Source organism: Delphinus delphis, chromosome 10, assembly GCF_949987515.2.
Source record: "Delphinus delphis chromosome 10, mDelDel1.2, whole genome shotgun sequence".
NCBI classification, from domain to species: domain Eukaryota; kingdom Metazoa; phylum Chordata; class Mammalia; order Artiodactyla; family Delphinidae; genus Delphinus; species Delphinus delphis.
The window spans coordinates 1,095,990-1,113,618 of NC_082692.2; the positions used below are offsets into that span (position 1 = coordinate 1,095,990).

General features: G+C 48.3%; 1 protein-coding gene across 2 annotated transcripts in view; it reads right to left on the reverse strand.

Annotated features, from left to right (window-relative positions):
• GMDS (GDP-mannose 4,6-dehydratase) overlaps window positions 1-17,629 on the reverse strand; it is a 480,820-nt gene that overhangs the window by 67,362 nt on the left and 395,829 nt on the right. The gene's annotated exons all lie outside the window — the stretch shown is intronic.

Here is a 17,629-nt window from a genome sequence, read left to right on the forward strand (position 1 = left end):
CAGTCGACAACAGTTCAGGATCCCAATGGCAGCCCCCTCTTCTCATAAGCTGAGGGGCAAGTTCACAAGTTTCAAGACCAGCTTCTTGCCGGAGTTCCATTTCATGTTCTCACTTTTACAGAAATGAAGCCACTGGCTAGAGCTGACCTCTGGATTTCTACGAACTAATATCCAAAGAACAAAACATACTACATAATTTGACTTGTTTCTACAAATGGAACTTTTCGGCAAAGAAAGAAAAGAAGTTACCAAGTAATGTCTGACTTCAATGCTTATCCTCAGACCTAGTTTGCTTTATCAGCTGGTGATGAATCCTGTGACAGGACAATTCTGTCACAGTGGAGATCAAAGGAAAGAATAGAGCATTAAGTTGGTTACTTGACTGTGTGAATTACAGGTGCCATTGAAGATGGCCATTAAATGTTGACTGTGGTTGTATTTTGGACATAGATTGGGTATCAGAGACTTCAACTGGCCTCACAAGCTTTCTCTCTGATCACCCCCTCAAATGTTCTATCCTCAATTTACTTTTTCATAGCATAAGGGTAATATTTCATCGTGGGAGGAATAATCAGTTCATGAGTATGCTGGATTTGCCAACGTACTAAAGGCAAATATGAAAAACATTCCACAACACAGAGAGAATTATAGCTCAATATGTTGAACAATAAAAAAAATGTACGACTGGCATTTTCCATGACTTTTATATTAATGACTCAAAAAAGGGTGTTTGGTAATTTACTAATTTGGTTTAATTTCTTTCCCTTGCCTAGACTTATTTGGCAGGATCAGAGCTAAGTTTCTGGAACACTCACCTGGATACGGTAGGTGGATGCTTTAGAGTATGCCGACTAAAACTGCTGTAAAATGGGAAAAGCTGAGGGGCTGGTGAGCCCTGTCGTCTCTGATAGATGAAGACCAAACCTTGGCCAATATCCACAGTAAGGGAGAATATTTGGTAAAGTCATGATTTAAAAAAATTACCTAATTCTAAAGTTGTTTTAGCGGAACCTCTCTCGGGTGACGCTTTCATCAACAGTAAATGAAAGGATATTTGTTTCTCAGGAGTGCGTTTTAGTTTTATTTCTGTTCACGTTTCACACTCACGAAGAGAAACAAGCTCTGCACACGCCTTCCTGATGGCATCTGCACGGAGCCAGAGGGTCCAGAGCACGTTTTGCTGTTTCTTCCAGCTGTGGCTCGGCACGTAATCTGCGATGGTCAGGCTGACGTGGGGACACAGACACGCGTGACACCGCCCGTCGTGGTGGTGAATCCGAACAGAGGCCACAAGCTGGAGGAATGGTGATTCAGACCCACGTATTTACAATGAATCCTTCTGAAACCACACACGTAGCCACATACATATTTAAGTCGACGAGGCCTCGGGAAAGGCGTCCCCTGACCGTGGTCACGTGTGGCCCAGGGAACTTGGCAAAGCTGGCCACGTCTCCAGAGCAGGGGCTGTGAACTGTTTCTGTGAAGAGCATCACACAAGAGGCTCTGTCACGTGTTCTTCCTCATTCCCTTCCTCCTTCTTCTCTTCCTCATTATCTTCTTTCTTTAAAATTTTTAACTACCCTTTAAAACAGTAAAAACATCCTTAGAGGACAGTAAAAAACGAGCCTTGGCTGGGGTCTGGCCTGCAGACCGTAGTTGCCCCCCTGCATCAGGGGATGAGTAACTGACACATCCTCACCCTTGACCCCAGGAAAGCATCCGGTTCCGGTCCACACCGGCAGGCTGATGGCCAGCTCAGCGGGACCTTCCCCGACCGCTATGGACTCTCCTGGGCTGCCCTGCAGCCTTGGGCCAACACTGGCATTTGTAACAGCAGCTGAAGTGGGAAAAGACGGGGAAGAACCTGCACATTAGAAGTGAGCTGACACCACGCAGGCACCTGCAGGGCGGCTGCCCACATGCAGGCCTCTCTGCCTCTGCCTGGTGCTGCTAGGTAGCTTCCACGTGTCCACGGCCACGGCCGTCTCTCAGGGCATGGCGTTGCCCTACGATGAATCTGGCTGTGCTGAACAGCCACCTGTCACCAAGGGAAGGACGCAGAGCAGAACCACTTTCTAACCTGCACTAGGTCTGCAAGAGGGCAATAAGCAAAAGTTTCGGCCAAGGACCAGAAAGCATTGTCACAACCACACACAGAACACTTGTGTTAACTTGTCCTAACAGGTGACGTTATGACTCAAGCAGAGCTGCAATGTTCATGAAATGACAGTGGCCTGACAGGGGTAGGGGATTCGGCTAATTAACAGGAGTTACTAGCCACTAATTTAGATCAGCAGCTCACTGAGCAGGGATCCTGTATAATCCAAATTTGAAAATAAAACGGTTGGCTCCTAATGAGCATTAAGCAGCAATAGAAAGCACTGAAGAATCCAGCACAGTAAGTCAAGATGAGGCGCTGTTAACCTCTCCCCAACAAGGAATCCCTCCAGGGAGCAGAGCAAACCAAGCGGGCAGCCGAAGGCAAGTCGGGGACATCACAGAAGCGCGCAGGGATTACTTTAAGGACCAAGACTTGACTAGGGTGCACATGTGGAGACAGGAGGTCACCAGCAGCCACGATTTACTGGTGAAGGGCATGGGGCGCCCTGGGAGTGTCAGCAGGTCCTGGGCGAGGACGGTGTTTGCACACACTTCTGTTCCTTCCCCGGAACCCCTGCAAAAACGAACATGCTGACAAGGGCTGAACAACAGGAGAGACGAGAAGACCCAAGTTCTGGGAGCTGGAGAGGAGACGGACGAGTGTTAAAGGACTGGGCAGAGGCCCCAAAAAACAGACCTGCAAGCTGGCAGCGGGGAAGCTGAGCATGGGCCCACTTGGCCCCGGGGAAGCCCAGATACTCCGGACAGGGGGTTGATTAAACTCCCCCGGAAGCAGCCCGATGTCCAATCCCCTCCCAGGGTTGGCATCACAGGGCAATGGCCTCACCCTCCGTCCTGAAGAAGGTGGCAGGATTGAAGGCCATTGGGCCCTGTGAGCGTGCGGCCACCACAGGGAGAAGAGGAAAGGTAAGTGGATTGTACGCAGAACGCCCAGCATCCTTTGCCCTGAGGGGGTGCTGGGGTCAGGCTGGTCCCCTTCCAGGGAGGAGGCTAGGAACTCTCCTCTGGGCTCAGATTCTCCAACTAAACGGCCTCCAGAGCCCCCAGAGCCCCCAGGCTCTATGTCCTCAAAAACCCCAATGAGCTTTTTAGGCCCCCACTTGTAAACATGAGCAGAAAACCGAGGATTACCAGACACACGTGAGGAAAACCACACATGCGAAGACAGAAATCACAGCAGACAAACTGAAAAGCAGCAACTTGGAGGAAACAGAACATACAGGGAAGGTCATTAAAAACAGAACACAACAACAAAAGACTCACACACATCACTGCTACTATCTTCAGAGAGACAAGGAAAGATATCAAAGAAACAAAAATAAGATACTACATAAAAAAGGACAACTTGAAAAAAAAGATTTAGAAATTGAAAAAATTCAGAAATCAAGAATTCAAGAGAAGATTTTGAAGACAGAAAAGTAGGGCAAAAAGATGTAGATATGAAAAAGGAAGATAAGGAAATCAGAAGATGGCCTCAAGAGGTCAGTATAATAGGATTTCCAGGAAGAGAGTAAAGAAAATAATTATCTTAACATATATAGAGAAAATTGATCAGAGCAGATGAACACGCATTTCCAGACTGAAAGCGTCCCACAGAGCACGCAGATACCACCTCACGGAGTTTCAGAACACGGGGACGAGGAGGAGGTCCCCGGGAGCTCAAGGGGATGGGAGCGGCCCAGAGTGGCCCCTGGGCTGCCATGGCAACACTCAAAGTAAAGGCAATGGAGCAACGCCTCCAAGGTTCTGAAGGAAAGTTATTTCCAACCAAGAAATGTACATTGGCCACCTTGTTAATTGAGGGCAGGATAGAGATATTTTCAGATAAGCTTGGTCAAAAACTATTTGCTTCCCATGCACCATTCTCAGGAAACTAATTACGGTTTGGCTTCACCAAACCACAGAATTTTAAAAAGATGTCAGAAAATAGGGGATGACTCTACCATCCAGCGGTCCAGGTGGGATCAGGTCGGAAGGATCTAGAGGGGGGCTGCGGGGGACGTGCCCGAGGGTAAGCCTCCGGCCTGAGCACCTTCAGGGCAGACTGAGGGGAAGTGAGTGACAAACACATGGAGAGTGAAGCAAACGGAGAAAGACAATTGTTAGGTCTATGGTAAGCAAGGGACATCTGCTCAGAAAGGAAGAAGGAAGTGTTGTTTCCCGGAGTGAACGCGTTGGTCAGTCCTGACGACGTAACACGGGAGGACAGCTCTGAGGTGGGGGGGAGACACGGGGTCACAAGGGACACAGCTCTCCTTTGGAATAAGAGGCGCCAGGAGAGAAGCCTCAAGGGGGAAGATCGAGGACCAGCAATCAAAGCACGTTGTTTAGTCACATGGATGCAAATGCCAGAGTGATGGGCTGAATGATACAGTGAACAGGACTTCCACAGAGACGCCAGAAAACCACGGGAGCAGAGCAGACCTGGAGGTGACCCAAGACGAGGTACCAGCGCGGGAGCGCACGCGTCTCTCGCGTCGCTGAAGGGCCGCAGGATGGCCAAAGAGTGGGCGGACCAGCTGGGAAAATGGGGGTGCAGGGCGGGAGGTCGCTGGGGGTGGGACACCGCCTACAGATGCTCAGACGTCACATGATGTGCCGGAGTAACTGGAAACGGACAAACAGCAACGAAGGAGAAAACCACCGTGAACGTGAGCTTCACGAACAGCGGGCCGACCGGCGAGGCCCCGGCCCCCTGGACGCGGAGCTGCGGACGCTTGCGGGGCCTCGGAAGAGCGGCTCCGATGGAGTGAAGGGCGGGGATGGAAGGGGGGCAGCCGACCGGGCACCTTCTGGAGGGAGGGGGGCCCTTCTTCAAGACTGGAGGACCTGGGGCCGGCAAGATGCTGACGGTGGAGCTGACGGCGGCGGACGGAGGGACGACGGGTTTCTGGAGAAGGCTGGCGGCTGAGGCCCAGGCCCGGGCGGGGGGGCACCTGCTCAGGGGCAGGAGGAGGGGGGGCTCCAGGGCCGCTGGTTTAATCACCAACCTGCTCTCGCTCCTGAAGGGCAGCACCAGGGAGGGGGGGCGTGGGCGCGTGGGCGCGTGGCGGGGCGCGGGCTCTGGGCGGGGGTTGGGTGCGTGCAGGGAGGGGGCTGTGGGCCGGGGGCGCGAGCGCTGACCCTGTGCGGGTCTGAAACGCAGACTGCAGGTCTCCAGGCGCTCAGTGTCCCACTTCGCTTCCTTTACTAAGGATCATCGTTACTAAACAAGCGGCTCCAGCTGTTAGGCCGAATGAATGAATAACCAATTACAGCAAAAGGTGAAATTTAAATCCCTGTTCCCGCGGTTCCAGAAGACGCTGTTCCCGTGACTCGCTGGAGGGCAGGCTTCCACACCAGGACCCCTCCTCGCGCGGTCCACCGATGCGGCACAGTCTGCGCCTTCATCGGGAAGCCGTCTGGGGGCTGAGCGGGTGGCAGAAGGCCACACGGGAAGGGCTCCACCCCACGCGGTCGAAGAGAGCAGACTGCGTCCTCTGACAAGGACACTGCTTCCCTATGGGGCCCCTCCCAAACGTGGCTTCAGCAAGAGTTGTCGATTGGTCAACATTTCCTCTGCTTCCTTCTTTTTCACCAGTATCACTGGAAACTACTAAATAGAGAAGTTCTCCTTTCAAACTGTCCTCTCTCACGCTTTATCTGTAGGAAATCCGACGGGTGTGATTAACTCGGTGCACACAGTCTTGTGGCGTCGAGCCTAATGAGGCCTAATGAGACTGGCTCAAGAGATCAAATGAAAGACCAGAGAGCACGGTCCTCAGCTGTGCAGCGACAGCGGCTTCTAAGTCAGCCTCCGCGTTCCTGCGCAGCCTTTACGCGGCTCTTATCTGCCTATTTGTATTTATTTTAACTCAGCTGGGGTGTCCTATCCGCCCCGAAGGAATGTGGGTGGAGTTTCTCCTGCTTTACAGCGTGAAGCAAACTGTACGGTGGCCTGACCGGGGGCCCGCGGTGGGGAGGTGGCGATTTCGGGACCAGAGCCCCACTCTGTCTGAGCCCCATCACAGTTCAGGGCTGTCTGACCCCTGCACCTCCCACAAATCCTCAGCTAGTGCCTAAAAGTGCCAGGCGCTGAGCTGAGCCAGGTGCTGAGGACGGGGGCCTCTGTCCTTAAAGGGCTCGAGGCCTGGCGGCCTCACAGGATGCATGTGAATGGCAGTAGAAGGCAGACAGGGGCTGGCAGAGGACCAGGTGGGCACCTGGCAGGGTGGTGGCCTCAGGGAGGCCTCCAAGCTGACACCCGATGGGTGTGCGGGCGGTAGGTGTGCGTGTCTCTCGCTGCGCCCGAGGTGGCCAGGCTGTCCCAGCCCAGCTTTCGGCCTGCCCACTGCCCACAGCCAGGTTACTAATGCTCCTCTGCGCCTGTTCTCATGCCTTTCCGCCCACTTGGAAGGCTCTCCCTCCCCTGAGCTCCCAGCCACAGCTCCCGCCTGGGCCCACTTAACTCCACCTTCCTGCCGACATCACCCCAAGCCTCCATCACAGGGCTGTTCTTTCAGAACTGATGTGATAAATTTGCACAATACCGTCATCTATTTGTATACATTTGTACATAATGAGTTCCTATTATCACCTAATTAGAACCTACACTTCTCAAGGGCAAGGAAGTGTCTTGGTTCTCTTAGACGATTTTGGCTCTGGGAAAAAAAGAGAAAGAAACTGTGCAGAGAGCACGTTTATGGAGCGTCTGCTCTGCCTTCAGTACAACGGCCCCGTTCCATTAGGTAACTTACAGAGGCAGCAGTTGTTCTCAGGATCTAATGGATCCTTAGTTAAAGAACTTAACTGACCTGCTACCCAGTGAATTGCATCAACCGTACATGAAATGGAACAAGGGTTGCCCCAGCCTCCAAGACACAAATAGCATCAGGGCTCACATCAGACCTACACACGCTGCTACACAAAAACCTGTCGCTTGAATTAAAGTTCACATCCCTTTAGGCTGTTATACTTTGGGTTTTTTTTTAATGGATTAAAACCCCAAGTATCTTAGAAGTTCATCAATATAACATGATAGTAGGGGGACTTCCCTGGTGGCACAGTGGTTAAGAACCCACCTGCCAATGCAGGGGACACGGGTTCGAGCCTTGTTCCGGGAAGATCCCACATGCCGCGGAGCAACTAAGCCCATGAGCCATGACTACTGAGCCTGCGCTCTAGAGCCCACGAGCCACAACTACTGAGCCTGCGAGCCACAACTACTGAGCCCACAAGCCACAATACTGAAGCCCGCGCGCCTAGAGCCCGTGCTCCACAACAAGAGAAGCCACCACAATGAGAGGCCCGTGTACCGCAACGAAGAGCAGCCCCTGCTCGCCACAACTAGGGAAAGCCTGCGCACAGCAACGAAGACCCAACACAGCCAAAAGTAAATAACTAAATACACAAACAAATAAATAAATTTATTTTTAAGAAATGATAGTAGGGTTTAGACTTCCCAGTGGTGGGAGAGATTCTGTCTCAGAGGTGAGTGGAAGCTGGTAGGGAGAGTCCAGTCTCTACGCAGACATTTCTGAAGGCCTGGGTCTGGTCAGAGCATCTCCACCAAGTTCTCACGGTGCTGACACCCAGCTTCTCAAGAGAACTGATTCTCCCAGCTCCATGGAAGATGCAAGTGATATTTCTACCCCTCCGTGTCAGAGGTTCCACTCAACTTGCTTAGACAGTATGGGCATTAGACAAGCAGTAAGCAAGCTGTCAGGTGGGGCTGCAGCTCCGGGGGCTCAGAGCGGGTGAGTCTGAAGAGACGCGGCCAAGGATAGCGCACCTGAACACGCGTAAACGCACAGAACCTTCCCGGAGGAAAACACGCAGAGCCACGGGGACGTTCCTTCTCCCAACTCCCGCCCAGCCCAGGCGGAGCTGCAAAGCACGTCCTGGGGAAACTCTGTTCGTCAAAAACGACTGACCAGAAGGATGTGCTTTTGTCCAAAAGCAACTGGACACAGTCAAGGCTCAGCACGTTCTCCAGGATGGCCTCACAGCAGACATGCCAGCCACGGGACACGGGCTCACACCCGGGGCCTCGACACCCAGCCACGGGACACGGGCTCATGACCTCATGACCAGGGAATAGACAGCCAGCCACGGGACACGGGCTCAGGCCCAGGGCATAGACACCCAACCATGGGACACGGGCTCACACCCAGACACAACCCCCCGTCCTTACGGTCCCCTCCGGGCATCCTCCAGGCCCAAGGGCCAGAAATCCCACCCACCAGGAAACAATCCCCAATTAGGGGAAGAATGTGCACAAACACAAAATGCTTGTTATCTCAGCCAGGAGGCGTTTAGAAATGAGTTTCTTTTTCAACATATAATAATGTTTGCCCTTGTTGTTTTGACTGAAAATGTAGATACGATACCACAAACTATGATAAATATTTCCATTGGCTAAACATCTCCCCAGCAGCAGACGGTGGTTCTCACATGGTTGCAGGCTATTTCTACAACTCTCTTCTCAAAATTTAACAAGATTAATGACAGAAAATTAGTCGAGACAAGTGTTGGCCTGCTTGGTTTATGCATCACTTCAACTATAGGAGAAAAGCACTTCCTTTTCACATTACTTAGCGATAAGTTGATGGGAAAGTGAAAAGCAAAGCCTCACACTGACAACAACCCTGACAACACAAACGCCTCCAAAAACACACACGCATACACACACAGATACACACACACAGATACACACACACACGTACACATACACACATGTACACAAACACACACACGTACACATAGATACACACACGCATACACACATACACATACACACATATACACATACACACAGATACACATACACACACATACATACACACATACACATATAGATACACATACACACATATACACACACACACACGTACACATAGATACACACACACAGACACACACACCGCGATGTTCTGGGAAGAAAATATGTGTTGTCACAAGGGTGCCTTCTCAATGTAAACAACCAAATGGGAACTTTGTTGCCAAACGTGACCCTAAATTGTACCAGGACCGCATGCGGTGCTGACCTGCTCCCCTGAGTATCTTCTACCGACCCAAAGTCACATGCATGTGCTGTCTTCCAACAAACTGAAAGCAAAAATTCACTCCGTGACGTCAGAAACTTCAAGAGCGACATTCGTGCCAAGTCTGAATGTGAAGATGGCAACCCATTTCCCAAGTCTTTTCAGTGAAAATTTCAACAGACATTTTCAAAACCAGTAGAAGAAATGGAAGGTGACAGCAGACTGGAAACAGCTAAAGTGAGACTCTTCCAGATGCTGGCTGGTGCGCCCTGTGACAGGAAAGCCACACGATAGGAGGCTCCAGAGACCATCCAGGAGCTCAGAGAAAATACCTACAGCCTTCCTCTGAGCTCACAAAGCAGGGCAGGCAGGAGCTCCCAGAGGGCAGAGGCCTCCCGTCCTACCCGACAGCGCTGCGGTCGCCGGCCCTGTGCACGTGCAGGTCCTCCCCAGGCCTCTCTGGCTCCCTGGGGTAGGAAGACGGTGGAGCCCCTTCAACTGTCACCACCCTGGGAGCATGGGCCCTGCTACCCCGACATGGGGGACTTAGGGCGACCAGGGCCCTTCCAGGGAGGACGCAGTGCACAGGCTGGCTATGGACACCCACTGGGTCTCAGTGATCAGGACTGAGGACCCCAGACTGCAGACCCCGAAGGACGGGGAGGGGGATTTGCTTCCAGTGACAGAGCGGAGGCCCGAACTGCACGGAGGGAAAATTATTCTGGAAGGATCCTCCCATCTCACTTTTTCATCACAACCTGGGCTCTCGAACACTCAAAAGCCAGGCCTTGGCTGCTCCTGTCTCTGTGTCCTGGTCGGGCTTCCTTCCACGGGCTCACCAGACCTCAGCCCAGCTCGGTAAGTTGTTTGCTTCTGACACACAACCGTCATGCCACGAAGAAAGGATACACGCGAACAAGATGGAAAATGTGGTATGAAGCTTAGACCTGGACCACCCCCCCCTTAGCAGGTGGCCGCCGAGGGTACGGGGGGACATGCGTCACGGTGCCTCCAGTGCTGGGATGAAGCTGAAGCGGGCACGGCCACAGCACCCTTCTGGGCTCGCACTAAACGATCATTCGAGCTACGTGAACATGCTTTTGTCGGCCTAGCCCACTTCTCACCTTTCTTCTAGAAGTAACATCCCGAGTGGGTGGAGGACCCGCCCACCCCCCCCACCCCCCCCACCCCCCCCACCCCCCCCACCCCGGCTCAAATCGCGGAATTCTGTGGGGTCGCCGAGCACAGAGGTCTCTTCCCCCAATGACAGGACCAGACCCAGGAGAAGCCTGGCCACACCGTGGCCTCAGTGTCTGCAGGTGGTCATGGGCCCAGCCGAACCGGCCAGGGTCCTTCGTGTCCCCCAGGCTACGCCAAGGTCGGTTGTCGTCCCTTAAAGACAAAAGAACTCTGACTACTAGAAATGCTCATTCACTTCTCTCCCCTTCCTAATGCAGACACTTTGATTATGTTTACACGGCTTCGTTTTATTAGCATGGATACCTCACACATCAAAAAAATAAGAATTTATATATATCATCCCTCACAACTTTTGGAGCTTAAGAGAATAACAAAATGTCATGCTTTATTCCTTAAGAAAACACAAACAAAACGTGTACTTATTTTCAGAAAATAAGATGTGAAATTGCCTCTACTATAGAGTGAAGGGTACTCATTCCCCTTCCCCTGTAGTCTTCATTCTAATAAAAATGTTGGGGGATTATTTAAAAGCAACATGAATTCTATATACAAAGATATTTATCTATATAAAAAAGATATTAAAAAAGAACTCAATCCCGACACAAGAAATCCACAATACATTTGTAAATCCACAAAAGAATATGAATAATTTTCTTGAAACATGAAATATCTTCTTAAAAATGAAATAAAGGGCATAGAGGTATTCTAGATGGCTAAATTGCCTTGCAAAGATTATTTTATATCCTCCTGGTTTTTGTTTTTACTTAATGTGCCAACTCCCAGCATTGCATTTAAAATGAAAATGCCTCCGTGTTTGCCTTCCTATTCTTTATCTTCTCTAATGAATATAATTAGTCTCCTTCACAATGTTTTTATGCAAAACAAATTTATAAGTCAGGTAGTTAAGTAAAGGAAGAAAATGCAGGTAAATGAAACATGACCCAGAAGGTGATTCTAATGGAAATCTTGCTCCTCGCGTTGCAATTTGGAAGCAAAATCACCTAAAGGCTACTACAAGCAAGGACGTTGGTCTTGGGTTTACGGACTTCCACCTTCTCTTGGGACTTAAGCATCGAATGTTTTAACATGCCACGTATTACAGGAAAGCATGTGAAATGTTTCCCAAACGATGAGCTCTTGGACCTTCTCCAATCTCCAGCGCTAGTTTTGACAGACTGCTATTATAATTTTTGAAGTAAACGAACTACTGTATAAATTAAGTTGTTGGAAGAACTTGACTCCTGCGGAACTGGTGGGACTGAGTCGCCATCGATTCTGGGATGACCCACGTGCTCCTGAGGCTCAGAGGGGACTGACGTCATTGAAGCCTGGGCTCTCACCTCATATGAGAGACCGGGGCTCCAGACACCCTAGCTGTGCACCTTGGAGATCCCCAACGTCTCCTGGTCGATCTCTTTCAGACCGCAGGGAAGAAGAACGGGAGGTACTCCTCCAGCTTTTCAGACCTCTACATCTCCCCGAGAGCATTCCCGGAGTCACTGATGGCAGGAGTGGGGCGTCCAGAGAACTCTTTTTATCTCAGTTTATCAGATGATAAATTAGGTCCAATTTCTATTAAATTCAACTAGCATTTAAGCAATTCCTGGAGGCGTGAGGGCAGAAGGAAAGAGGAGGGAAGGAACTAAATCAGCCGCGGGTGCTCACTGGATGACAGTTCTCATGGGAAAACCTGGAAATTTTAGGATTTTTCATTTTCCAGCAATCTGCCCCTACTCCCTTCCTGCATGACACACACACACACACACACACACACACACACACACACACACATCCTAAAATCAAACTCTCAACTTCTAAAATTTCGTTTTCCATTATTGATTCATGTAAATGTTGATTCATTTAGCAAATGTCTGCCACTGTGCTGGGCAGAACGCAAGGTTCAGAAAGGACCCAAAGCAGATTCTGCCTTAAGGAGAGAACTGTCCAGTCCACCACGGAGGGCAAAGTCACAGGTGACTACGATCAAGGTCCAAAGGGGGAAGGGCTTGGGCGTGTGACTGTCAGGCTCATTTGGAACTTGAGGTCCTGTGACTGTCCCAGGCTTTGCTACTCAGAGTGCGGTCCAGGCACCAGCAGCCCCTGCATCACTGGGTATCCTGTTAGAAATTCGGAGCCTCAGGCCCCGCCCAGACCTACTGATTCCAAATCTGCATTTTAACAAGATCCCCAAGTGATTCCCAGCACCTCAGCGTTTGAGAACTTCTGCTCAGCAGGAGACAGACGCAGCCAAAAGGCGTCGTAATTCTGACAAAACTGCGGATTACTTCCCGGAGAGGAGGAGAGGTCTCTATGCAACCAGAGCAGGGCACTTAGGCCGTTCCTCCCTCAACTACCTCTCTGCTAAGCGTCTCCCTTACATTCCTTCTGGGCACATAAGCACGAGGTGCTGGTGTGACTTTACGTTTTTGGGTCCCCAAACATACACGATCAGTTGCCCAATCTTATACTGTTTTCACATTTCATTTGTCCCTTGTATTCACTGTTGACAAATGTCATTTTCCATCAATTACCCATTTCATCATTAACAGCAAACGCACAGAGCTTCCGATGCACCAGCCCTGCGTTAGGCGCTTCACGAATGTTAACCCATTTAACCTTCACCCCAACCCTGCGTGGCAGGGACCCTTATTATCCCCCTTTTACAGATGAGAAAATGGAGGCGCTGAGGGTAACTAACTCCCCGGGAAAGCTGCAGAGCTGGGATTCAAACCCAGGGAATGTGGCACTGCGGCTGTGCTTTTATACTTCACACGATATTATGCCACACTGTGTGCAGAGAAGGACGTGACCGCGTCATGAAAGAGAGAAATTAAATCAGCATCCTTGGGGAAAGAGGTGTGTGCCCCGAAGGCCTAGAGGCTCAATACTATCCTTGGCCTTCCAGGCTCTGCTCCATCTCAGTGTGTTTTCTTTGCTCCTTTCTGCCTGGTGTCTGACTGTGCAGAAACCGTTCCCAAGAAGGACTCGCCGGCCCTGTCAAAAGTCACAGCTGCAACGGGGACGGCGGGGACGGGACCCGGGAGCAGCCGCGACTACCCTGCTTGTCCTCCAGCTGAGATCGGTATGCGGCTCATGGGGCCCGGAGAAGATCCAGGGGAAGGAAATTGGAAAAAAAACAAACAACAGAACATGACTTGCAGACAGCATTCATAAAGCCATCATGATTTCATTATCTGGCCCTGAGAAGGAATTCTGCATTTTCAGACACACTGTGAGGGACATGCAATGTAAGCATTCTGTTCCCACAGCCCAGCGACGCAGGTACGGGGCACGCAGGTGGGAGGTGCCACCAACGGAAGACTCAGACGAGAGGGGCGAAGCAAGACCTTTAGTCTGTCTGGGACCTGAGCACCTCACGCCCGTGTCTCTTTCTGGAAGAATTCAGGAAAAGGGTTCAATTTCACCCAAATTTTATATAGCACTTGAAGGCCATGTTTACTAGACCACCAAAAGCTTGACTTGCGGTTTAGCCTGTCATCTGAAACAAAATGAAGGTCACTGCCTGAAATGTGCAGTAGATTTTAGTGAAACTGACTCCAGGGCTTTATTGCGCCTTCCCTTCGGATGGAGACGTGGGAAGAGGGGAGGGCTCAGACCCGCCAGGAAGCTGCTACTCAGTTTTGAAGGACAGAACAACACTCCCAGCAGGTACTCCACACAACTCTGTTGTTTGTGTAGGATTCTAATATAAAGTAAGCTTGGAAAGTGCTGGGTTAAACAAAGTTAAACAGATTCCTTACTGGTGATTCTCTAAGAGGGGTTAAAATATTCAATATTCTCCAAATGAACTAGACATGGAATGCCTTTCTAAGACATTTCCTTTTTAAAGAATTCTCAGTTTGTGAAAGACTGTGCTAGGTATTAAAAAAAAAAAAAAAGGGTATTAGCCCATGGGACTACCTACGGACAGAAGGACAGAAGGATGACCTGGTGACTGAAAACGACACATGGTCTCCAAAGTGGGAGAATGACCAAGTTTCATGCATTTATCAAAACAGAGTCTTGTTTGGGAAGTCATTTGTAAGACTACCCCTAACTTCAAAAAACTGTAAGTTGATTTCTTACTACAAAAGCATGTCAGTTCATTATAGAACATTCGGATATAGAGAAATGTAGTCAGTAGAACACTAAAGGTCACACATGATTCTGCCATGTAGAAATTGCCATTTTAAAAATTTTGTGTGTTTTCTTCTAATTTTTTGTAGGCGTATTTTTAGGGACTTTAGATCAGCCAACAGATCCTGTTTTTTTTCACTTAATATTGTCATAATCATACTTCATGTTATTCAAATTCCTCTTCAGCATTATTTTTAATAGCTGAATGAAAACAGTTGATCAAACTCACTTGAATATCCTTGATGATGGGCACCTAAGTTCTTTTTTGATTCCTTTTATTGAAAAATCAACTATATTGAGGTATAATTTACAAACAAAATGTGTCACAAGTGCATAATTTGATGAGTGAAAGATGCATGCACTCATGCAGACACCACTGCGATCCAGATATCAGACATCCCCCCCACCCCCGCCACAGATTCCCTCTCCTTCTCCCAGTCGCTCTCCCGTCACGCTCAGATTCCTATCAGCACCACTCACCCTTTCCTAGAGCATCACATGCGCGGAATTACGCAGTCCGTGCTCTTCCTCCAAGTGTGCCAGGTGTCACCCTTTCCATGAGTGAGCAGTATTCCTCGTGCGGACACATCGTCTGCCAGCTGATTAGACACTGGGGGAGCTAAGGCTTTGTTAGAACTAAAGCTGTTATGCATATTCACGGATAAGTCTCTATGTGGACACACATCTTCATTTTTTTGGTAAATGTCTAGGAAAATCACTGGTCACATAGTAAATATAGGCTTGGTTTTATAAGAAAGCCAAAGTGTTTTCTGAACTATTCATACTTCCATTAATAATGCATGAGCGCTCCAGTTGTCCCAGCATCCTCAGGAATACTTGGCTCTGTTGACTTTTTCCATCGTGCCATTCCAAAGGGAGTGCAGTGGGATCACACTGTTGTTTTTTTTTACATCTTTATTAGAGTATAATTGCTTTACAGTGGTGTGTCAGTTTCTGCTTTATAACAAAGTGAATCAGTTATACATATACATATGTCCCCATATCCCCTCCCTCTTGCGTCTCCCTCCCACCCTCCCTATTCCGCCCCTCTAGGTGGTCACAGAGCACCGAGCTGATCTCCCTGTGCTATGCGGCTGCTTCCCACCATCACACTGTCCTTTTAACGTGCATTTCCTGGATGATGATCACACTGAGCATCTTTTCACGTGCTAAGTGGCCATTTGTGGAATTTCTTGTGTGAAGTATCTGTTCAGACATCTGGCCCATTTTTAAAATTGAATTATTTGTCTTCTTTCTTTTGAGTTACGGGAGATCTTTGTATGTTCTAGATATAAGTCCTTTGTCAGATGCAAATATTACATTCATTTTCTCCCAGACCAGTGTTTGCCTTTTCCTTTTCTTAGTGGTCACTTTCAAAGAATAGAGGTTTTTAATCATGACATTCATTTTGTCACTTTTTTCTTTTATGGTTCTTGCTTTTGGTGTCCTAAGAAATCCTTGCCTTTGCCCCCAATTGATCTAAATATTTAAGGCAAACACACACAAAACAAAAAAGCCATAGAGAATGATAAACTGAACTACAAGAAAATGTAAAACTTTGGTATTTGCAAGGCACTGTTAAGAAACTGAAAAGGCAAGTCATGGGCTGAGAGAGTATATCTGCAAAACATAAAAACTCTCGGGGCTTCCCTGGTGGCATAGCGGTTGAGAGTCTGCCTGCCAATGCAGGGGACACGGGTTCATGCCCCGGTCCAGGAAGATCCCACATGCCGTGGAGCAGCTGGGCCTGTAAGCCATGGCCGCTGAGCCTGCGCGTCCAGAGCCTGTGCTCTGCAACGGGAGAGGCCACAACAGTGAGAGGCCCGCGTACCGAAAAAAAAAAAAAACAAAAAACAAACAAACAAAAAAAACTCTCATAACTCAGGAACAGAAAACCACCTCAGATGTTTTTCCCTGCCCCAAGGTTTCAAAGCTTTTCTCCCATGTCTTCATCTAACAGTTTTCGATTTCCACTCTTGCATTTATACCTCTGCTCCATTTCAACTAATTTTGTGTGCGGTTTGACTCTTGGGCTGAGATTCACTTTTTTACCCCATATGGTTATTCCTGATTCCAGCACCATTTGTTGTAAAGACTATCCTTCTCCAATTAATTACCTTGACAAGTTTGTAAAAATTCAATTGTCTGTATAAGTGTGTGTCTATTTCTGGGCTTTATATTCTGTTCCCTGGATCTATAAATCTGTCCTTATGTCAATATCGTGCAGATTAAGCATTAAAAGAAATCTTAAAATCAGAGAGTAAGTGTTCTCCGGCTTTGATCTTCTTTTTCAAAATCATTCTAGATCCTTTTTAGAATCAGCCTGTCAATTTCTACCAAAAAAAAAAAAAGCTTGTGATTTTGTTCAGGAATGCACTGAACCTACAGATTAACTTGAAGAGAACTGGCACCCCATCAAGTCCTCCAATCCAAGAACATGGTGTATCTCTCCATTTATTTAGGACTTTTGTGATTTCTCTCATCTATGTCTTTTAGATTGTGGTGTACAGATCTTTTGTGTATTTTATTAAGTTCATCTCTATTTCATTTTTCTGATTCTATTTTAAGTGGTAATGTGCTTTTTTACAAATTTCAATTTCCAGCTGTTCCATGGCAGTACATAGAAATACAATTGACTTCTATATATAGACCTCGTATCATGTGACGTTGCTAAATGCACTTGTTAGTTTTAGTAGCTTTTTGGGTAGATTACTTAGGTTTTCTATGTACTATATCATGCTATCTGTGAATAAGACAGATATACATCTTCCTTTCATTTCTTTTTGTTTTTTTCTTTTGGCTAGGATCCAGGACAATGTTGAAAAGTTGGATAAAAGCAGATATCCTTGCCCTGAGCCTCATTTTTAGGAGAAAATTATTCAGTCTCTCAACATTAAGTATAATGTTAACTGTTGGTTTTTCTCAGAGGCCATTTATCAGCGTGAGGAAATTTCCTTCTATTCCTCGTGTGTTGAAAGTTTTATTTTATTTTATTTTATTTTTTAATAATAGTTGTTAAATTTTGTCAAATGCCTTTTTCTGCCTCTGTTGAAAAAAATCATATGGCTTCTCTTTTGTTTTCTTAATATGGTGAATTACATTGATTTTCAAATGTTAAACCAAGCTTGCATTTCTAGAATACATCCCAC